We start from the raw sequence: 25,048 nt of genomic DNA on the forward strand, positions 1-25,048 counted from the left end.
CATCATGCACGCTACCATGAACTCTGCCCCAAAACGATGCTTATGTGATTGAGAGCTAAAGGAGACCAAGCACAGCTGTGAGAAGTACTGCACAGCCACCAGCTGCAATGCTAGAAAAATCTGAATATGCCATGCTCAGATCAAGGCCAAACCTTGGCTTAAGAGGTCCCTCGAGATCAAGGTTTAGTTTGGAAGATGAGATTTTTATAGATAAACAGGAAGCACCTTGCCACCTTACCATCAGGCGTGCCAGCATAGAAAAGTAAAGCATTGGAACTTACAGTTTGTTCTCTCTTTACTTTTTTTTTTTTTTTTTTTTTTAATCAAAACCACTGAAAGTCTATGTTTTTTTGAAGGAGGGAAACAAAAGGTGCTGACTGAAACTGCCATTTAATGTGCAACATCTGCCACTTAAGGTATAAATAATCCATTCAGGTCAAGGGCAGCACCAGTTTTCATAATCTTTTGAGATAAATAATAGTTTCTATTTCTGCCAGTGCAGTTAAACTACTCAGTGGATAGAAGGTCTTCTAGTGGGCATGGTCGTCAAGGGTTGATGGTTGGACTAAATGGTCTTAGTGGTCTTTTCCAACCTCAATGATTCTACGATTCAGTAATTTCAGTCAAGGACTTGCATGTTCATCCCGATCACCCTTTGCTCCTCTCAGTAACATGATGTTACACGTGAGACATCACACCTGACAGCAGCTGTGTAAGGATTGGCAGACAGCTATTGCCCACTGTAGGAAGCAAACAGCCGAGACTGGCTTTGTGGGGAACATACAGCACCTGTGCACCCTCCATAAGACATGGTCTGAAGGCCTCCAGCTTTTAACACATGATTTGCTACTGCTTGACTCTCTGTTGCTATTTTTGTACTGCGTACGTTATGTGGGTATAGTCATACAGGAAGCTCAAAGAATACAAAGCTGTGCAGCTGTCAGTTAGACCCACACACCCAACAAAGGAGGAAAAGAGTGAAGTCTGTGGTGCTGAAGGTATGTTAACGCACATTACTACACTGCATCACAATCCAGCAGCATTTTATTTGTACAGGAGGTAGATGTAGCTGTGCTATCCATTTCTTCCCCCTAAAAGTAACATGCACAGCACATAAGCCTCTTACAAGCCTCAATGGAAAGAGTAGGCTCTTAGGCCATAAACACATCAACTCTCCTAGTATTGCTTTCTTTATTTATACCTTCTACTGCTGAATCTTGCTTGCTTATAAAGCAAAAATAAACGTAATTATTTGAGGCTTACTTATTTGCCAGCTCTTGGCCTCCAAAGTCTATCAGATGGGACAGTTCTTAGCAAACCACACACTTCGCCATATTGCCAGATAAAACAGCCTGCCAAGCCTTGCTTCTCCGATTATCTGTTTCTGCAGTATTTTCAACCTGAGCTGATTACAGCCCCAAGCCCCACACATTGCTGTCAGCTAGGACCTTCCCATCTTCCAGACAAGTGCTAATGTTTCCTGGGTCTTCCTTGTAAGGAACAGGGAACACAGACCTAGAGCTGAGCCTTGGCACCAGCCCATGTGCACAAGAAAGTTGAGAGGAGAAGCAAGTATCCATTTCCACTCCTGGCCTGCTCCCCACCCTGCTCCGAGAGGCAGGGTCCCCATTCTCTGATCTCCACAGCTCTGCTTCCACACCTCATTTCAGATCAACAAATGCCATCCCAGGGCTAATGGAAACCAGAGATGGGAAGAAGTGCTCAGATGGTGCCAGGGATGAGACAGGAGCAGGTCTCAGAAAGCAGGAGAGACAGATATGAAGGGGTGCACAGAAGAGCAGACCACCAGAGCCTAGAGGACAGCAGAGCTGGCTACAGAGCTGGAGATGTAAACAGCCCCATGTCCTTCAGTACAGACAGTGATTTGCAAAGTGAAGAACCCTTGGTTTTGAGTGAATTTTAAGCAACAACTACTACTTTTGATGACAAAAAAAATTAATTAAAAAAAAAAGCCTAGTGAAAAGGAAAATGTTTAGAAGCCAAGTAAGCCCTCGGGCTAAATGTTTCCAACCACAAGGGTCAGTGGTAGAGGCATGTAATCAGTGTCATACATATCTTTTCAGTTTCTCATAGGTGATATTCCCACGCCCTTTACATTCCTAACAACAGAAATTCACTACCTAGCCTGAACCTAAATTTCAAATTCAGTCTTTGTATTGAGAGTAGATTCAGATGGCCACCTGAAATGTGGAGCACAGAATACATTGGGTATGAAATGTCATCAGCCTTATCTGAGAACCTGGGAGTGATCATTTTGCACCAACCATTTTGCACCAGAGTAACATTTCTGCCTTAAGTTAGTGATGTTGCAGCTAGGTTTACATCCAAGAGACTTTTACTTACAGGTAAACCAAACTTTCTTTGCCAATGAGAGTTTCTTATTAATAATCATCCATTACTTCTTTCTATCTGAAATTATGGCTAATAATATTTTCTGTGGACTTCTTCCTTGTTGGGGTAGCATTCATAGGAAAGCATATCCATTGCATGCACAACATTTCTGCATGTAACCAGATGCACTGATATGTATCTGGTGACAGAAAGATGGAAATGTAATCACATTTCATCAGGTCTCAGCACCATTCACGTCAGCATGAGCGGAATCTGTGGAGTTACTTCATGTGACGCCTTCATGTGACGCCTGTGGAGTTACTTCATGTGTTTAATTCTTACAGATAGCAGTTCCTCAAACAGAGCTTAGGATAACCATAAAACCAATGTTCAGATTTCTGGGTGTAGTCTCAGAGGCTTAAAAGATCAAATCTGTTTTCTTTTCTCTAACCTGTACTAGAATAATTTCAGCCTTGGTAAAAAAAGATACATAGGTTCGCTGACTTACAGTGTGCACTGAGAAACTCACTTACCTTTTGGCATTGCTGGATTACAGGAAGAATGGTGAAGCAGAGGTGGCATCTGCTAAATCACTCTCTCCCTTTTTAAAGCTGTTAATACTAAAATCTCCTACCTAAACTTCACTCTGGGGATCTAACACTACCTTTCTGCATTTTCATGAATTCTGCAGAAAGGCCTAAAAGCTTTCAGAAACATAATTTCCTTTACATTTAATAATATTATTAATAATAATAATAAGCTTTTGGCTTTCTTTGTTCATGCCTTAGTCATTGACAGCTATGGTTTCCTGTAAGAATTGGTAGCTTCAGTAGATGTTCTATTTTCTCAAGAAATTCATGAAGGTAGCAGCCTCAGTCACAGTGGGAGAGTGAGAAGGAAAACTCAACTTATGTAGAGACTGTGGTTGCAGTAGCACTATCTGTGCACCAGCTGGGGGCATCACCATTGCATACCATAGCTGGTTATCTTGCTCAGAAGCTGAAAATCCTGGTGATACACCAAGTTTCCTTTTCTCTGTAGTCTGGCAGCAGGCTCTACTAAAACACTGGTCTCACATTAGAAGTACGTAATGGGAAATAATGTATACTTTGATTATAGACATCCACTTTTCTTGATGAAACAAAGGTTGAACAGAAACAGCTTTCAGTGCCTGTGCAATGCTCTCATCTTCCAGTTTGGTTTCCCTTCTCTCTTGGAAAGACTTCAGAGCTGTAAGCCTGTGAAAGAGAAACAAATGACAAAACAGACAAGAAAAACTGTGAAAGTACTCTGGCTGACCTCACATTAAGGAAGAGGCTGCCAGGAAGCAAACTCAGAAGTGAACAAAAGTAGAGGAAAAACTTTTCTCTGAAATCCTGTAGAACTCATGCTTCTTTGCAGTACTTCCCTAGTGATATAGCCCTTGCTGAAGCACTGCATTCCACAGAGATATGCAAGCTGATAAATGCACAGGGAGATTTTAACTGTGTCAGATATGGAGCTGCAAGTCCTCCTTTTCTCCTCTTCTGGGGGGATCTGCAGCATCTCTCTGTTTGTAAGAGAATACTTGGTATCAGAATTAGTGCTGCTGCATCCTTCATCAGAACAGAAAGCCCTGGGAACTTTTTTCCCTAGTAAAAAGAGAAGAAACGCAGTTCATTCTTGAAGTAACTGCTATAACACATAGCCCTGAATATACAAAAATGCACCCATTTCATATCTAGGAAGTGTGAGCGTTAACTGCTTGGAAATTGGACGATTTCTGGCTGTCAGTTCCAAAATGAAACAAAACTGCCTTCCTGAAAGCCATTTGCACACATTCTTGGCTCTTACACTAAGTTTGACATGTCTATTCTTGAGAAAATCACTGAGGCCTATACTTAGGATCTCGCATCTCACTGGGAAGGGGCCCTCTAGCCAGCAATTCAGCTGGAATCAACTTTGGAAGCACACGAGGATGCTCGAGGCTGAGTTCTTTTCAAAACTCCACCTTTCCTATCTGTAAAATTAATGAAATAACTTATTTAGCAGAGTAAAAGAAAAAAGTGTGGGAAAGAACACGTGACCCGATACTGAAGACACTGCAAGCAATGCTTTCTCTAACTTGTTTGTTAAGACCTTTGGTGATGGACATTCCCTTGTCACTCAAGCTCACCTATTTAGCATCTTATCAAGGCAACAAATAGAGATTTTTCCTATCATTTATCATGAACATCCTTCCAAGAACTTCAAGTATTTCAAGCTGGTGCAAAGAACATTTAGTGCTATCCTCTTTACAGGTGCGCATTTGAAGTGCTTACATCTCAATCTAGGCTAAATGACTTCAGATCTTTCAGCCCATCCTCAGACCCACCACCAACCTTGTTTCTGTTCTCCGTGCTCTCAGATTGAGAATGCTCTTGAGTCACAATGCCTGAAAACCCAGTCGCTGCCTTGGAAGATCCTATTTCTCTGGATCAGCAAACTGGTCTCAAATAATTCCTTATTTATTTTATCTGTGACAGATAAAAGACTGTGAATTCATGTATTTGGAAACAGCATTCTTGCTCCAGAAAACAGACAGATATTGCATTAGCAAGCTTTGACTGTAGTGTATAAAATCAATTTTAAATCCGTAACCTCAGTGGAGGTATGGATTGTGAAAATTCCTTACGCAGGTAAAAGCCAATTTTCATGTTATTTTGTCAGGAGTTGTGACAATCTTGAGCTGCTATGGGCAGCTGTGGGCTTGTTCTGGCCATAACAGTCCATGTTCTCTCCTCCTCCTGGCAGGTGCAGTAAATGCCTGTGCCTTGATCACCTGCATGCTGACTCTTCACAGGCAGATGTCCTGTCCCTAGGGAGGTGCCTTGAAGTGAACAGGGGAAACCACCTGCCTTTCCATGCCTCTGCTGCTAGATATGTGCTGATTTTGCTGGACGTGGAGGTCAGGGGGAGAAAAATACAAATTAAGAAGACTTGGCAATTTCCTGGTTTTGCTTTATCTCATTACCATAAAGGGTAAGGTGGAAAATACCTGGCTTGTAAAGAACACTATTGTCTTTCATTTTTTGCATGGGTGGAAATTTTGGATGAGTGTGTCGAAGGACTTTACTTCCTATGGGAACCCTTCTACAGCATTAAAAACCCTGATAATCTGAAATGGCTTGCAAAAACAACACCCTGGAGACTGAAACTAGTCTGGATTGCTTTCTGTATATAGTGAATAGGTAGCACTGTGTCAATGGCTGAATGAAGATCTAAGTCCTTCCAGGAAAAAAAAAAAACACTTGAAACCCATTTGGCATACCACAAGCATACACAAAGAACAACTTACTCAGTTCCAGTGAATGGGTAAAGAGAAGATCAAAGCCTAATGGCCAACCCACTCACCTGCATTTGTGAGTCAGACTGCCTCCTATGATATGCAGCAGTACCTGAGTTCACCATTCTAAACTAATAGTTATCCCCAAATAGTTTGGTGAGGTTAAAGTCTTACTAAAAAGGTTGGATGCTACTGAGGGGATACGCATCAGTAAGCAGGGAAGGCCACGGAGGGGTTGACCAGAAAAATGCTTCCACGTGTTTTACCTGTCAGTTTGGGAATGTCTGGATGCAAGGCTGGGAGCTCACGATCTGGATGACATCATGTCCTGAAGCCTGGAGGATGGTGTTCCACTCAACCTCATAACACGATGGACCAGAAAACCTGCTGTGATTCCACTGTCCTCTACATCAGCTTAGTTATTTAGCAAGCATCAAAAGTGATGCACTGAAGTACTTTGCAAACTGTGCACTGCCTGGTGATGCTGTGGAAAGGAGAAGTGAGAGGGGTCAGACCCAAGCTGATGAGAGTGGGCAGGAGCGCTGGGGTCACTCGGCTAGGAGAGGGCAGAATGCTTGTAGTGCTTCACCCATCACACAGCATCCCACATCTCTTCCAATCATCTTTTAGAGCGCTGCAAAAATGCTGGGCGGAAGACTGGCAGAAAACTAACCACTAGGTGGCAGGAAGCGGCAGGGATTGAGCTTCGTCCCGCTGGACCCCCAGTTTTCATTGATTAAGAGCGAAACAGAACCCATGTTTCTTAAATCACATCCTCAGTTGTTCAACTCTTCTGTGTCTTCTTCTCCTTCAGGACTCTATGTTCAGAGAGAGAAGCCCAAAAACTGTTAAAGTTTCTGGGCTAGGCAAGTTTACTCGGATCAGTTTTTGGTACTACATATTGGAGTACCATTTATATTTGAATTTTTGACACAGTAGAACACCAACCAAACACAGACAGTGTCAGTCCATTTTAGTGTGTGGATTCAGTATTAAATCTTTTCTCAAAGTCTATCCTCTTTGATTACTCTGGTATCAATGAAAGACCTTGTCAGCTAAAAATTTATATTCAGAACAGAAAAAGCAAAATTCTTCTTCTCCATATCTCTGTTAATGTCTATATTTCTTCACTCAGAGGAACCCCATACAGGGAAGAAAGCTGCCCCTTGTCCCATCACAGACCTTGCCTGGGTCTGGCCACAAGGAGCCAAGGCACTGAGCTGCACATCTTTTATTTTGGTGGCTCTCTGGATGCCATAGGTCCCAATTCCTACCCTGCCCTTGGACTGCCTCCATTGCAGGGAATGCTTCCACTCAGTTGTCCCAAACTGGCTGCTAACAGAATGGACTTTCTTTTTCTTCAAAGAGAAAACTGAGTACAATTCTGTCCAGGGCACTGTGTACACCAATTCAGCTTCATCTCTGACAAATACAGGGCTTCAAAATGTGCTTATTTTTACTCAACTTCTTTCTCCTTAAAATAAATAAATAAATAAAAGAATAAAAGCAACAACGACAAAACACCTTTATCTCCCACACAGGATAGAATTAAGCACTCTTAAAGAGAGCTTGTACCCTTCCACTGAATCCAGATCATTGCAGACTACTGAAGCAGACTACTACATGAGCTAACTGACAACGGGCTTCCTTAAGACTCATGAAAGAAAAATGAATCACATCCCAATTCAAACATGTTACTGTTAAGTGAGCATTGGATGAATCACACCATAAAGAGTGTAAAGAAAACCCTCTCACACAGAACAGGAACCCAGTGACTTTGCTGCAAGTTTCACCCAGAATTCTACTTCCTTCAACCTGCTGTTATATGCTTATTCCCTATCATTCACAAGCTTCCTTTCCAATTGCAGCTAAGTACATCCACCTGGATAAATCAAAGTAAGTCTAAGAAGGATATCTACTCACCTGATCAATATACTGTGTCCAATTTTGATCCACTGGGTCCAGATCCAGAACTGAAGATCATCGATTCACATTAATTTGCAGACATTTTTCTATAGTGGTGGATTAAAAACTTCGTGGGAAGAACAGTTACCATAAGGCAATGCACAAAGTGTCTGCTTCAGCCTCTCAGACATATGGTACTGAAAGAAACTGTGCTGCAGCATGGTTCTAGGTGTTCAGAGGCAGCGGTGAGTGCAGTGAACAAGAGGAAGGAGCCAGGGTGAAAGGTGGAGCAATCCACGATGCAAAGCAGAGTCACCTTCTTCTCCCTGAGCACGAAGGTAGAAGTAAGGGAAAACCAAAGCTTTAGGTGACTACAAAGCTTCAGTCTGGCCCTCAGGCTTCAGTTCCTCTGATCCCCGTAGCATCTGCAGCACAATCACAGACTTCCAGGCAAACAGGGAAAAGAAGGATATGTCTGATATAACAGTTTTCATAGTAGATAAAAGTGAGTACAGAGGTTAGTGGTGGTGAGTGACTGGATCCCAGCTCTCTCTTTCGTCACATAGAAAAACAGCTTGGTTAAAGTTTGTCTCCAACATATTTCAGGATAAACTCTTCCTGAGAAGAATTCCAAAAGGAATTAAGCCAAAAGGATTAACAATAAAAAGTGTGTTTTTCTGGTATTGTGTTCATCTAAACAAAGAGCAATCCAGAGTAGCGGAAGCAAGTGGAGCAGATGTACCACAGAGGCCATTGCAACTGCTATTAACCCCTTTCCATCATGGAAAAGGACAATTTATAATACGTATGGGCAGGAAGGTTACATTCCCAGGCCTGATTTACTGTTAGAGCAGCTCTATTAAGCTCACTGAAAGAGAACCATGAGAAACAATCAGCATATATCAGCATAGACAGTAAAGGAAAACCAAGGGCCAAAGCTTGAATTACGACTTCTCCCCTTCTTCCATAGCCATAGACAGAGCTCCTGCCAGAGCCATCAGAGCAACATCCGTGAAGTCAGAAGATCTCTTAGCACAAGCTCTTTTTTTTTAAATATATATATATTATATATATTTTATATATATATATAATATATATTATATATGTATATATATATACACATATATATACACACACACACATATATATATGTATATATATATATGTATGTGTATATATATATATATATATATACTGCAGAAATAAAGATTAAAAAAAAAAAAGGAAAAAAGGAGATAAATATTTACTCAAAGTATACTGAGCACATAAGTGTGAGAACAGGAAAGAGGAGCCAAGTCTTTGGTTTGTAGTGGGCCCATCAGATCAGCAGCAGAGCTGAGAAGGACTGCAACATGAAAGATCCCTTCCTGCAGTTACTACACTGGTTCTCATAAAATGCCTTACCCAGAGGACTGTCACTGCAAGACACATGAAGTACAACTTTCCATAAGCAGGAAATGCACTTACAGCACTTAAATATCACTTTTCTTCTGAAGAAAAAAAATAAACAAACCCTGTGACAGGGCCTCAGAGAACTGCAATTTGCCCAAATACAAAAGAGGAACGCTTATAAATTTAAGCCTGGACATTTTAACAAGATGACTAGAATTAATTTTCCTAACATTCTCATAATTCTTTTTCCATAAATAGACATCTTGCTAGCTATCATTCCTGCAGAATGAGGGCAGTACTACCACTTAGTGTGCTCTCGATTAACAGCTGCATGAGATTAGATTATCTTTAAATTTAGCCTCTTTCTTTCTGTGTCATTCTGAAGTCATAGACATGCTCTCTAGTGGGTTAGTCCCTAACGTAAATGCAGAAAAACTTGGTTGGAAAATCATGTATTATCACAGGCAGTGTTTTGACAAAGCTCTTCCTTTTTAATTAGGACTTGATTTCCTACTGGTTACCCACCTCTGCTTGAATGTCATTACCGCAGCAAATGTTCTATTGCAGGAGCCATTTAATACCTTAGAGCAAATTGCACATGCAGAGAAGTTGCCACGATCCCATGCAAGATTTGGGCTCCACTGGCTGAAGGCTGCTGCCTATCAGGAAGCCAAGGCAGCTAGGCTTTACATGACCACCTCCAGCAACACTTCTGTAGAAATGGTGGGCAGAGCTCACTGGAAGATTCAATAACTCTCACAGGACTACCCAACTCAGCCCATACCTCTGTGCAACGTTGGACTTCCTTCAGTTTTACTAGAGGGTCAACAATCAGAGCTGTTAGAGCACAGCAGGAAGGATATCAGAGCAGGGAATGGGTCATGGGATCACTGGGCCCTTCGTCTGGACTTCAAAGACAAACAAATCCTCCTTGGAGTGGTTACTGCCCCATGAACTTCCCCAGAGAGAAGGAAATAGGATAAGGAGAAATAAACATCATTAGTGTCTTCTGAGACTGTCCAGAACTTGCAAAAGCCTTTGGGATAGGAAAGCAAGAACAACACAGCTTTTAAAGTGCCAAATAGAGGTTGTAACATTGATAACTTCCATAAAAAAACAACAACAACAAAACTTTTCTTCTACTATCTCATCTATATTTTCCCTGAATTTGTTGTAAATGCATATTTATTTCCAGAGGTGTGTGTGTGGCCAATAAGAGGGCTGCATTCAAGGCATGACGTGCACAGAGCAATGCTGTCTGTAATCATCACAGCATCAGGGACAGTGTGTCACCTCACAGTAATTGCTTCACTTCTTTGAAACCACAGGCTTGGGCCCTGCCAACAGGCACAGGCAGAGAATGAAGATGCAAAAGGATAGCTGGCACTGTCACTTCCATGGCACAGTTGGGGCACAGCAAGGTGGCACCACATACCTTGGGCCTGGAATTGAACAGTGTGCCTCAGTCTGAAATTGGCCTGCTAAACTGTGCTCAGCTTGTCAGCATGGGGGGAACATGAAAAATCTCCAACAGCACAGAAATAGCATTTTTGACTAAACAAACACTGAAGATAATTATAGCCCTGTCCTGAAAATTGCATGCTCTGGAGTAGTCCAGAGGAGACGGGATGCTTAGGTCAGTGGCATCCACCTACAACATTTAATGCTATCATCATAAATTATCCTTTGACTTTTTTCCACAGAACACACCTTAAAATTTCTCCCAGAAAGTTGAAAGAAAGTATCAGGAAAAAAAAAAAGGTTCCTGATGAAAAAGGTTTTTTTTTTCTATTTCTGTTTCTGAAAGACTGTAGGAATTAATTTTGTCAATGAATAGATGCTTTACTGATTCATTTGAAAACATAACTTTTTAAACTCACATATAGGTTTTCCTTGTGCCCATCAGAACTCAGGTAGCCCATGAAATCAGCTAGTTGTTATTTTGGGAGTCGTTACCTTGGTTAAGAACTTGATGGAAAGGATAGAGCACATTGGGCTGTGTTTGGTGAGCAAGAAATATCATTTCTGCATCATAATAAAACTGAAAACTAGCTCCATGACTGCTCACATTCCTTTAAGAAAGGGTAGACAAAGGTAGGAAGCACTTTCATATTACTCACTTCCTCAGGCTCCTTACAGTAGCACAGCGAAAATATCTATTTGGCCTTGACAGGAAAGGGAAGGAGGAGGTGGAAGGAAAGGAGGCATAGCAGTCCAGAAGGCATAGGCTTTGAAAGCATTAGGAGCAGTGGAAATCACTGAAAACTGCATCTCGAAAAAACATAAGTAGGAGAGCTATCTCCATCTCTGGAGGAGGAAGAGTCCCATGGGGAAAAAAGTAGACTGAGACTTTGTTCATTCATACACCCAAAAAAGACAGAGATAGATAACGTATGTAACTGAGTCTCTATTGTTTATTTCTTACCCTCTATTTATATAACGGCATGAAGCTGATTTTCCTATTATTCATCCTGTTATCTGGGCAGTCTCCTTCTCTTAGGACCTTTTTTCCGCTTGTTAATACCAAGGGCAGATGCCACTGGCGATGCCTCAGCCCTTTCCTTCCTCTGTGCAATTAGTTCAAACCCGCCGCATGCAGGGGGACTTCACGCACCCTTTTTCCGTGCATTGCTCTCTGACCTCCTGCCCACCAGAGCACTCCATGCTACCCATTCATATTAATCTCTCCAAGAAGAGAACCCAAACCACTGCTAACCTATTCGGCACAGGCATCATCTTAAGGGAACAAACACCCTCTCTCAAGGTGACTGCTGCAAAAAGCTTTGCCACAGCACTCTCAAGGCAGTGGGCCTTCCCTTCAGGTCCCCAGACTGCATTTTGTGCCTCACTGAACACTTTGTGGTGCCACCAGGTAAATTATTTTTATTTAAATTTTTACGTCCACTGCAATAGATCAATTTTCACAGCTTTTCAAACTCTGTGCAAGTGTTTTCATGTAAGTAACAAATGGACAGAAGACATAATCAAGAACTGATGCTCAACCTGCCTGAGCTTCGTATTTTTGAACTTTAGCCTCTAAACAGAAGACCTACTACAGTGGTTGCTACAAGCAGTTCCACGTTAGCAATTTGCTTATGAGAAACTAGATGTCCAGTAGATGTTCCTGCAAGGAGCTGCAATGAAAATCTTCCAAAATCATTTATCTTAGTCAAATTCAAGAGTATAGTCTCATAAGATCAGGTCAGTACCTCTGAAGTCCAGTCTAAACCATACCACTCAGCTATGCAGCAGTACCAGAATAGTCCTTCATCTTTGTATGAGCTGAACAATAAATCTGGGTAACATAACACCACAAAATGTGACTGTTTTATGCCAGGAATTAACATTCACTTTACAGACAAAAAGTTAGCTTTGTCCCCACATTAAAATGCAAAATAAACAAACGAAAACAAATAGAAATCTCCTTGAACTAAAAATGTCAGTTGAAAACCCAGCAACCACAAGCTCTACACAAAATGAAACATCAGAAAGGCTAAAGCTTGAACTGTCACCACAGGCCTTCATCCCTGGAGCTGAGAGACTACTTGATGATATATTGGGTTATTTACATACTCCCATGGGATCTACAGATGTCTCTGCAACTTATGGAATAAGACAGAATCTTTCAGCAAGAGCAGTAACACCCTCTGCTTTCTTTGTATTGTGACAGATTACAGAGGGATTGTAGCTAATACAGTGCTAATTTGAGGATCCTGTCACTCTTTTGCCATTTAATATTTGGTTCAATCATGTTGCTGCTGGCAGATCTCCCTCCAACCAAGGTTCCTCTTTACTCACTGTCAGACCGACTCTATGGAGGGTATGAGGCACTGCCAACATGGGCCATTCCCACTGCTTGAGGTCACCACTCCTGGAAGAAGGTGGTTGCTGAGTTGCTGAGTAATATAAAGTAAGTTTACATCTTATCTAAATCATTATCTGATGTCAACAGTAAAACAGCTACCATTTCTAGCTACAGCAGTACGTGCTCTAACTTTGGCAAAACATGAGGACTCATGGATCTGTCATCTCCTTAAGATCCAGTTAAATGTTAGCTCACTGCTGTTACCTGTAATCCATCAGTTTGACATTCTTTCCTGAAATATCATTTTGATTATATCAGCCTGATCTTTCTGGAGGTACAATCCCAGATTAGATGTTGACCACCTTTGAGAATAAGTTGTTGAACAACTTCCCAGACAAAACTTTAATAAGTGGTTTGGTACACAGAATCACAAAACCTAAGGATTGGCGTTATCACCAACTACTATGAACTAAGAACTTCCTTCTGGGTGCCAGGGCAGAACACCCCATGTAATGCAGAACAGATGGCATCACTGAGGTGAGCAACCACTCAGCATTGGCTGGCAGCTGAGGGCAGCTGCAACACAGACATCATTTTGCAGCTCTCCCTCCTCATAGACAATAATGATGTCAGAAGTCAATAAACTTTTAGAAAACTTAATACCTCCACATACCTCAGCACAGGAGCTTTTTATGAGAACAGGGAAGGGAGTAGCTGCAGCTCATGCATTGCATCACCGGTGCTGCAGATCTTCAGCATAGCTGCACTCATGTAATAAGAAGAATCCGATACTACTGCATTCTGATTTTTCTGAAAATCAATTTATTTTCTATATTTAAATATTTTCCATTAATGAACCTCAGCGAGTACTGATGCAAAATATTCCCTTCTTATCTTCAAAGCCTTTGAACAACTCTCAGTAAAAAAAGACGTTGACAAAACACATATTTCAGATGAAAAAAAAAGAAGGGAAGGGAAGAGCACTGGAAAAAATAACAGGGAGAGTCACAGTTTATCATATTAATCTCAGAACCGAATCTAGACTACATTAAGATACTGACAGTGGGATGAATAGGCAATGCCATATTTTTTTTATTTGAGTCACTCAGATAAAACTGCCTGTGAACTATCAGGATGTGCAGACAGCAGTTGTTTCCTTTTGCTGGTGAGGCCCCACCTCAAGTACTGTGTTCAGTTTTGGGCACCTCAGTACAGAAAGGACTTTGAGGTGCTGAAGCAGGTCCAAAAAAGTACAACGCTTGTGAAGGGCTTGGAGAATATGCTACAAAAGGAGCAACTGAAGAAACTGGGGCTGTTTAGTCTGGGAAAGAAGAGGCTGAGGGGAGACCTTATTGCCCTTCTTGAATACCTGAAAGGTGATTGTAGTGAGAACAGGGTTGGTCTCTTCTCATTGGTGACAGGTGACAAGACAAGGGGAAAATGGCCTCAAGTTGCATCAGGGGAGGTTTAGGATGGATATCCAGAAAAACTTCTCTACAGAAAGGATTGTTAAGCACTGGAATAAGCACCCCATGGAGGTGGTTGAGTCACCATCCCTGAATGTGTTTAAAATCTGTTTGGATGTGGTGCTCAGGGACATGATTTAGCAATGGGTTGTTAGAGTCTGGGTAGTATGGTTAGGTTGTGGTTGAACTTGATGATCTTGAAAATCTTTTCCAACCTGAGTGATTCTATGATTCTATGAATGTCACTATTACAGTAATAGGCATTGGAAAAAAAAATGGGATTCCCTTGGACTTTTTGGGTTTTTAATTGTAAAAATGTTTTCTGACCCACTTTTTTTTTCCCCTTAAGACCTCATTCAAAGGGTGAGCCAGTAAGTTAACAAAAGCAATGACATTTACAGGGCGCACCTTCACAGCCTGTTTGTCCATTGGTCAAAACACAGCATGAGGCCTTCCTTTGACCCTCTATACCCTTCTTCAGTTCAAAGCACTCCTTTCCACGCACTATCAGCTGTATGAAATCTGCCCGTAAAGTTCCATAGACATCCCAGCTGTACTGCCAAAATGCATTTAATTTGGAGCCAGAACGTGCTGCTCTTTCCATTGCATTGTGTCTAACCTTTGAGCATGACAGGGTACAAAAGCAATGGAAAGTGAACAGCTGAAAGGGCAAAAGAGAAAAAAAGAGATGGGGGAAAAAAAAAACAAAACTACTTGGGTAGTGAGAAAAGTTAAGACACAAGAAGAGAGGAGATCCAAGATAGACACAGAAGATGGAGAAAACCAATGAGTGTGTCTGCAAACCTGCCCTGTTAATGTTGTTATGTGTTCTCAAACCACCTACACCAACAGCACGCTACAGCTCTTTCCCCTTCTCTCCTAGTTGTTTCTTGTGAGCTGTACATTTTGCTCTTCCCTGGAGATCTTCAGACACTCAAGCAGTGAAGGTTACAAATTAAGAGAAATAACTCAGTGACCAACTCACCCCCATGTATATCACCTCTCATCCTCCCTTCCACAGAGCCCTCCTGTAGGAAATCGGCTGCAGTGACCAGAAATCCTTAAAAGAAACAAAGGATGGGAGTCAATCATTTGGAGTCAGTTTTGCTACAAAAATAAAACAACACTTCAGCCTTTCCCTTCCCTGACTGAGCTGGGTCATTGCATCAACAGTGTTGCTCACAGGGAGCAAGGCAAACTGTGGTTTGGTGGGTCTCACCTCTTCCTGCACAACTGCTTGGGAAGGGACAAAGGCATGGTGTGAAGAAAACAATTTGAACTTTCTCAGGATGTGGAGCTAAAAGCTCAAGGATTGCTGCCAGATTGTTCTATGGAGATTATGAAGCAGAAAGAAAATATAGGCTCAAAATCAAGTGGGAAGTTTTATTTCTTATTCACGTGGGAAAAATGAGTTGTTTGGGTATTTTTGGAGTTAAAGCAGACCGATATGATTCTTAGGGTTCGTGGGTTTTTTCCTGCTCTGTACTATTTTAGTCATATATAGGGTGCTCTGAGAGAATCGCTTATTTGTTTCCATGGAAATTAAAACAGATACAAAAGAGGAAAACACAGTTTGACTGAGCAAATTCTCAGCTACAGAACACTATTTTTCAATACAGTCACCATGATTAGCTGTGCGTTTTCACCAGCCATAAACAAAAAGTATGTATGTTGTGGTAATAATACATAATACTTACATAAGCAGTGGTCACCTGCACCAGCACAGGTGACCACTGCTGCTGTCACCACTGCTGAAATGCACCACCTGCTGCCTCACAGTGCTCATTTCCACTGCTTGGTCTCCAGAAAAGTTCAGCTAGCATCAATGAATGTCATGGTGCAATGGGAGCAAAATTTCTCCTGGTTGGGTTTTCTGTTTTTACTTTGGTAGCATGTCTCTTTAGAAGGGGAGCGATTAGTAAACACTTGGGGAGGAGAGAAATCTACTTCTTTTAAGTAACTAGATCTGTTCTAAAGATAAAAGGGCCAGCATACAGGGACACTGAGAGGCAGTACCAGTTAACAGTTCCATTATGTCAGAGATCTTTGAAAGTCTGTCAGCAAAAACATCAGCATTAGATAGAACCATAGAATTATCAAGGTTGGAAAAGACCGCTTACATCAAGAATTCCTACAATCAAACCATCCCCACAATGCCCACTATGTCCCTCGATGTCACATCTACATGGTTATTGAACACTTCCAGGAACAGCAACTCCATCAGCCTGTTCCAGTACCTCACCACTCCTCCAGAGAAGTTTTTCATAATATCCAACCTGAACTTCTCCTGGGGCAACTTAAGGCATCACCTCTTGTTCTGTCATTGTTACCTGAGAGAAGAGGGTGACCCCTACCTTGCCGTTACCCCCTTTCAGTTTAACTGTAGAGAGCCACAAGGTCTCCCGAGTCTCCTCCGGACTGAAAAATTACAGTTCTCTCTGTCACTCCCCATAAGACCTGTGCTCCAGACCCTCCACCAGCTGGACCCTTCTCTGGATGTATTCCAGAGCCTGAGCCCCATTGCTAAACCATGCCTCTCAGTACCACATCAGCACATCTCTCAAATGCCTTCAAGGAAGGGGAGACCACTACTGCTCTGGGCAGCCTGTCACAATGCTAGACCGCCCTTCTCTGCTAATGCTCAATTTTAACTCTCCTGAAATAGTAAATCCACACATGCAACAAAACTCAACCAGGCTCCAGGCCAAATCTGTGCAAGTGTGGGCTCTCCACGGGCAGAGGCTCTCCTGCAGTGCCTTGAATTGCAGCTGGCCTCTGACCTTCACTCCTGTCAAATCACACAAAGAATCAGCCCCTTAAGCTTCTCTTGACAAAGTTAAACACTTCCCTGTAATCCTATAATCTTTCATAAATCCTGTAATCATGCTTGCTACTCTCTATAATCCCTGGCAATAGCCCAGTGTTTCTTGGCACCCCAGCCACGCTGGACAGGCTCAATACCTCCATTAAGCCTGAAAGAACTACCACCCATTGCCCAGTGCTCTGAAGTTAAGGATGCAAAGTAGATGATGTTTTCTGCTCTGCTTGTTCTTTGAGACCATTTTTCCTAACAATGAAGAGAAACTGAAGCAACTCCATTTCTAAATAGTTGCTGATTTAGAAATACCAAAGGAAAAAGAAATTCATAAAAAAAATCCAACCCCTACCTGAAGTCTCAGCACAGCTCATTTGGTTTGTTCAACATCTTAATCACTGTAATATACTTCCTTCAAATCAAGGCAGCAAAGTAGTAATGTAAAATTCCGACTCTTAGTGTTGCTTGCCAACTGTCTATTTAACACAAAGCATTTTCATAGCAGTTTATCTTGAGGTGATCTGTAATGTTTCATTTTAGCTTTGTAAAGACCTATCTAACCTTGAAATACTGCCCGTGAAATATTCACTAATAGCTCTAAAGGTTCCCTCCACTGTCTCAGTAGAAAGGACAAAAAATGCAACTTTTTGCTTTTACTCTGTTTTTGGAAGCAAAAATTTCATCAGCAAAGATGATGAATTAGCATTTCTTTTTTGACTTGTTATTTGTACTGTAAGATGATGACTATAAATGCTTTGTTTGGAAAATAAATACATTGATACATACCATATATGTGCATGCTAGAATAGAAGAATGACTTCTAAACATCTAAATCATACAACATCTCAATGAAGACAGGCAGTGTTTTGGGACAATGGCTGCGTTAGCAACCCTGCTTCTCATGAATGCCGGGTCTGGGGCATTTTCTCTGTGAGAAAAAACTCCAAGCTAAATGTTTTCTCAAAATAGCAGAAACATTTGTAAAAAACAAACATAGCTGAAAACTACCTCCCAGAGGTTTCGGCGGGAATGATTAACAAATGCATATCAGCACCACATATGAAAGCCGTACCTGGCCCAATTCATTCTGTAACGGACTGGATTACACATTCATCATTAAGACAGCCTTCCTATGCATAAGGGATGCAAATTAAACAAGGGCATGAAGTTAAGCCTACTTGCACTATCCCAGGAGTGGTGTAAATCCACTCCGCAGAGGATTTGCAGTTGCTGCTGAAGAAATTGTTGCAACATCCCCATGAAACAAAATAGGACAATAGGAAATTTAATGCCTGTCATTTACCACTCATGCCCATAAAAGAAGGTCAGGGGCAATTGTGCAGTTTCTAGGAATATCTCCTTTCTTTTATTAAAATACTGATATTTCAGCTACTGTAAGAAAGATTGAGGAAGAGAGACCTCACAGTTCATTTTAAAGACAAAGGGAAATATCCTGAGGAGTGTTCCCAGGCCAGAAGCCTGCCCTAATCACTGAAGTCAGCTGCTCAAACCATTTGAGATTTCCATGCCTAGTCTTCTCAAATGACTGTCTTCCCCCTGCATACAGCATAACAATCTTTTAGATACTGCAGTGTACATGCTGTTTTCTATGGCTAGTTGTGCCCCTCCACTCTTCACATTGAATAGATTGACTGGTACCACTGTGTCGGAAAGGACAGAGAAAAAAATACATTTTTTGTCTAGCAGAGGCATAGCTCACATTCCTATGCAAACAGAGGGATTTTTCCATCTATGGAAGGACTTTCTGCACACTGTTGCTTACATGACAAAAATAAATGCTTAACAATGTATCCACATTGACTTTTAACCACCAAGCTTAGCGAGGAGTTTTATCCTGCCCAAATTCATCATTAGCTTGAAGTTTATTAAACATATTAGTCCTGAGCAGTATGGTCCAAAGACTCTGACAGCTCAAACTTCACATAGAAGAGAGCAACTAAGACCAGTGGTTCTCCTCACTTTACACTCCCTTCCTTCCTTCCAACACTTGATGTGGGAGGGGTTAGGTTTTGCTACCTTATCTCTGTGCTAAACTGAATATTTGGGTGGGAACACACAGGAATCACCTCACATCCTGCAAAATCACAGTGAGCTACAACCATAGGCAAAATGCAAGTAATCCATCCTACTGGATGCTCAGGGCTGCCATGAAAATATGCCAAGTTTCTCTCATATCCAGGCATTTCCCATTGCTATATTTTTTGAGATGTCTGAGAAAACATTCTGCAATGCGTCCATCAAAGCTTGGAGCATTTTCTTGGCATTGCCTGCAAGGCACAAAGAGCACTGGCTCCCTGTTGGTGAGCGCAATAAGGAAACAAACTACACAAAGAGGATTTTGTACTTACTTTTTAATCTTCTTCTATGCTGCCAGTAAGAAAGGCAAAACTGTGCCAGTATGTGTCACCCTAAGTAAAAATCAGTTACCAGAAATCCCCAGCTATTTGACATAAATCAAACTTAACGACTGTGCAGTAACTGAAAGTACATGCTTCCCTTTTCCTCCCCAGTGGAGCACAGTTCATAGTGCTCCATCAGCTCCACAGTTACACATCCTTTCTGTGAGTCCTGACAGGATGCTCAGGCAGCCCAGGGGGAAGACAGTCAACTCTACTTCCTCCTAGGCTGGCTGCAACCTGCCTGGCAGATACTTCACATAGCAAGAAGCAACTTGCGCTGCTTAACTCTCCTTGTAAATCACCAATGGGAAACCCCCACTTCCTTCTTTTATCAGACTATGACACTGAAATACATTGTTTTCTAGAAATGATTTATTAAACTGCAGTTACCAAGGAAATCCAGCTCTTCCATTTCCTTAAGGAAATCCTGATTAGCAGTTCAGGCTGCCGCCCTTCTCTTTACTCCTCAGTTCTGCGCATTTAGGGGGTCAAGATTCCTTCTTGCAGGCAAAGTTGTGCCGGTGCCTCCTGACACCCAGCTAGAGAGCTTCCAAACATGCTGGAAAACCAGAAAAGTGAGTTTCTTTCAACATCAATGAGCCATTAGGTGGTTGCCTGTGCAGAAAGATCTGTAGAATATGGATGTTTTTCAGCTGAAATGCATGAGATTGGAGCCTTGGAAATACTAACATCCTATTCAGAATGAAAAAAGCCACAAGGCCCCTGAGAGGGAATAGCCATGGATTGTCTGTCCACATGCAAAAAGCGGACTGCTCTCTATACACAATGCAAGAAATAAACATTCAAGTTCTTTCAGCTCAAAAGCCCTTTTTAGCATTAAACACTGCTCATCAACATGCACACTCATGTCCAGTGTTGATTCTCCTGCTAAATCCAGCCTATCTTAAGAAAAAAGAAATCAAAAGAAAAAAAACCCCACAAAAACGCACACACACACAAAAAACACATCCTCTTAGCTTCTAAAATTATCCTGTATTTCCTCTTGTTATGCTGAAGACTGAGAAGGACAGCTGATAGTACATTTGCAAAGCAAATGGCATTTCAGTTAATTAGCACCCAGGATGACAGTACAGGAAAGAAAACAGAAGCATTCAGAATGTGTATTTTTCAGACTTGTGAAGTGGAACTACATTAGGCAGAAGTAAAATTCATGGATCAGTGAAAGATGACATTAAGGTACAGGCAAAATCTAGGCATACAGTCACCTCTTTGGAGACAGCCAGTCTGATGTTGAGCTGGTGGTCAGTGCAGTACAACAATCACAACTGCCTGGAGATGGCATCCAGAACAAACCATTACAACACCTTTCTAGGGACAGAGGTGAAGCTGACTGGCCTGTAGTTACCCGGATCCTCCTCTTTGCCCTTTTTGAACAGTGATATTGGGTTTTTTTTGAAGAGTGATATTGGCTATCCTCCAGTCTTCAGGCACCTCATCCATTCTCCAAGACCTCTCAAAGATGATAGAAAGCAGTTCAGCAATCACCTCTGCCAACTCCCTCAATACACGTGGATGCATGCCACTGGGGCCCCTGAATTTACATACACTGATGTTGCCTAGACACCCTCAGACCAATTCATTCCTCACCAAAGGGGAACCTTCCATTCTCCAGACCCTCTCACTTACCTCCACAGTTCAAGAGTCCCAAGGGGGAGTTCCCACAGTGAAGACAGAAGCAACGAAGTGTTCAGTATCTCCATCTTCTCTGCATCCTCCATTACTAGAACACCCCCCTCATTTAGTAGGGGACCCACATTTTCCCTAGTCTTCCTTTTATTGTTGACTCACAGGCCCCCTTGCCTTATAACACCCTTGCCCACTGGATAGCTCCAAGAAGGTCCTGGAAGAGAACAATGTCAGCTCTCCTGAAGTCCAGGGTAGCAATCCTACTTTCTGGTTTGCTTTTTCCACTCAAGACCTTGAACTCCACCGTCTTGTGATCACTACATCACAATCTTCCCCAACCTCCGTAACAAGCCCATCCTGATTAGTAAGAACAAGGTCCAGTAACTCCCCACTCCTCGTCAGCTCCTCCACCACCTGCAATCAGAAAGTTATCATCAACACACTGCACGAACCGTCTGGAGAACATGAACCTGGCCACGTTGCTTTCCCAACAAATACCTGGATAATTGAAGTCCCCCATAAGAACCAGCACCTGAGATCATGAGGCTGTTTCCAGCTGTTTGTAGAAGGCCTCAACTTCCTCTTCCTGATCAGGGGGCCTATAATACACCCCCACAACCGTGTCCCCCACACTAGCCTGCCCCTTAATTCTCACTCAAACTCTCCATTGGTACATCATCCTCCCCCAGGCAAAGTCCAATACATTCTAGCTGCTCTCCCACACAAAGAGCAACTCCACCATTCCATCTCGCCATCCTGTCTTTCCTAAAAAGCACGTAGCCATCCATGGCAGCATTCCAGTCATGCAAGCCGTCCCCACCACATCTCTGTGACTGCTATGAGATTGTGGCCTTGTGACTACACAGAGACCTCTAACTCTTTCTGTTTATTTCCCATACTGCATGCATTAGTATACCGATACTTTAGGGAAGCAACAGGTGCAGGTATCCCTAAAGACTCAAGAAGATTTCAGGCAGGGAATCTGTGATGGTAACTCCTCTGAGGAGTCCTCACAAGAGTCTACAGAACAATCCAGATGTATTTCAAGAAAACAAGAAGAATAAAAGCTCAGTGTTATCAACAGAAATGGTACTTTCTTTTCACAAACTCTCTATCCTAGAAGTCAAGCTCTGCCTGCTAAGGTTTTACTCTTTCCATCATCACAGTCATACGTGGACATTGTTATCTCTAGCACAGCCCGCACCCTCCTGTCCCTTCTGTTAGTGCAATTAAAGACTTAGAACAGTAGTATCATCAAGCATGCTAGGGACAAAAGCACACAGAGAAGACACAGCTGTAGGAACAAAATTTATTGTGGCTTCAGATAAAAGCAAATAACTTCACATGTTCTGAGAAATGGGCTGTCAGCCATAAAAAGCAACTTTACACACAACTTTGGGTTTTCCCTGGGGAAGGCTGCTGTTATGTATTTAACTTTTCTTAAGTGAAGGATGGCCAGTCTAGTTTCCCTAAAGTCATTTAACCCTGCACCCCCAGTTGCTTAGTTCCTATATCACACACCATGAGCACAGCTCAGCCCAGCTTACAGGTCAAGCAACACCTGAGCAGATCTACCAGCAGCTCCCAGGCTGTAGCGTGCAGCCCTTCTGCAGTTCCACATGGGAAACTCTATTCCTTTTGGGAAAAAGACCATGACCTGTCTGGACTCAGGGGCAGATTCACAGGAAGAGAAACTACCAGTTCTCACTGCTATGCCTGAGGTATGTCAGCAGTGAGACTGGGAGTTCTGGACAACATCTGGTAGGAAGCTATTCTGAAGCCACCAGGTGCAAACAAGCAATAGAAGTATGAGCTTATGTTGCACTCCCAAGTCTCTACAGGTCAGTTCCACTTCCATTCCACCAACTGGTGGAGCTCAGGCAGGCAATAAGTTGCTGCCCTCAATGATATGGCAAGACCTAGGATTAGCATCACAACTCGAGTTCCTTTAGGGAGATGTGAACAAAATTTCTTACTACCATTTATTCGAGAAAAGAAAAATATAATCTGAGGTCATGACAACAAAGTATGTGGCTCCACAATTCACTCCAAAAGTCATAGGTCTTCCAGAACACAATAGGCCACCACTGCCTTTTCCAAAGGCATTATTCACATAGTTAAAGTTAATACATGGTGCTTCTCTCACACTGAGCACTATCGCTTCATTTACAAAGGCCCACACACATCATGGGTACTACTTACAAATAACAAGAATCACGTAGCCTTACTTCCAAAGTTTATTTTGCCTCTTTGGCAAAGGCAAATACACAAAACAGGACAGTCAGTACATCAGTAAGGAAAGCAGCTTGCACATAAATAGCAGTAAATGGACACATAACACCACTAAAAATATGTATTGAAACTTTTTAATTCTTGTGTATTAAAATAATTAGTTGAAAGTCCAAAGCTACTTTCAAACCTGAAGTAAATTGCAGGTGCTGTGATCAAAAATAATTCTGTAAATCCATCTCAAAACTTACTTTACTTGGAAAAAAAAATTGAAAAAACAACCTTTGAAATCCTGCTCTCTGTATAGACAATAAGGAAAGTACAAATTGAGACTATAAAAAAACATCCTGATATAGAACGAAGCATTTCTGGCATTGCAAATCCATAACCAGAAAATCATGGACCAGTTAGCATTTGAACCAGATCAAATATTTTTACCACAAAAAGTAAACTCGTTTATTGGAGTTATTTATACAGATAAATAACTCATACGCACATGCACAGCAAAGATCAACCCTCATCTTGTCAGTGATGCACACAGACATCAACACACACAGTTTTTGGCCCTAGAGAGGCAGCCACACTATAACTCATTACACTGGCAGAACTCCTATAGAACAAATAACTGTTCTGAAACAGACAGTTTAGCTCCTGCTAAACTTCTCTATTGAATTTTTATCTGGTTTGTGCACTTGGGTAAGACTTCTGCCAGGCACCTCCAGAACCATCCAGATCCAACCATTCCACACACCTGTAAGGAAGCACAGTCCTAAATGCCACATGCATCATGAGATGGAGTAGTTCAGATGCATGGACAAATGCTATTTAAACGCAAAAGATTGGTAGTGATCCTGAGGAGCTGACAAATATTAAGACAGAACAAAGATTGAGCATGACCATAAACATCATAAACACAGGGCCCAGGAGGCAGAGGCATTTCTAAATGCTGACATCCTGCAAATAAGGTGGGTGCAGGGAGCTCAATGCTCCCAGGGCTGCACTACAGCAGTGAGGAGGTGGGACAGGCAGACATGGGAGTAAGCCTGGAAATGATCAGGCACAGGTTGGCAATTAGAGGGGAAAAAAGGAAAAAAAAGAACTGAAGAGAGGGGTTCCAGTCCAACATATGGCAGAAGCAGTCAGGCTTCAGTTTGCAAGAGGAACACAACACTTTCCTCTGCCATCAAAACCATGATGAAGCATCAAATTCATCTTCTGTAAAACTCTCCATTGATACCATGAATTACACAGTAGTAATGTAGGGTGGTTAGGTCAGGGTGTAACATGCCACGAGACAGAGTCTAAGTACGGAATAATTGTTTTTGGCCAAGAGAGCAATTTGTCTTGCTTAAACACAAGCAACAAAAATAAATGGAGACTGGAGTTGCAACAGTATATCCAATGACCACGAGGACTATCAGGAAGGCTAGTCTGTGCTTTTTGACAACTAAGCAAGGAACAGGCTGGGGTATAAACATCACTGTATCAGAAGGGCAAAGAGAGAATGACAGGAAAGCAGAGGGAAAGGAGGGTATGACGTGAACTCCACTACTGGGCTTTGTTTCAATCTTCTCCTCATTTACATATTAAATAATAAAATAACTAACAAACAAACCAAAACAGGATTTGAAAGAAAGCCGTATAAAATAAATTACTGAAAACACTTCTTTCTCAACTATGGCTGCTACTGCCTCTAATCTGTCACCTGCCTGG

This window comes from Cyrtonyx montezumae, unplaced genomic scaffold (assembly GCF_038088225.1).
Source record: "Cyrtonyx montezumae isolate F1298 unplaced genomic scaffold, pur_monq_1.0 scaffold_3, whole genome shotgun sequence".
Taxonomy (NCBI): domain Eukaryota; kingdom Metazoa; phylum Chordata; class Aves; order Galliformes; family Odontophoridae; genus Cyrtonyx; species Cyrtonyx montezumae.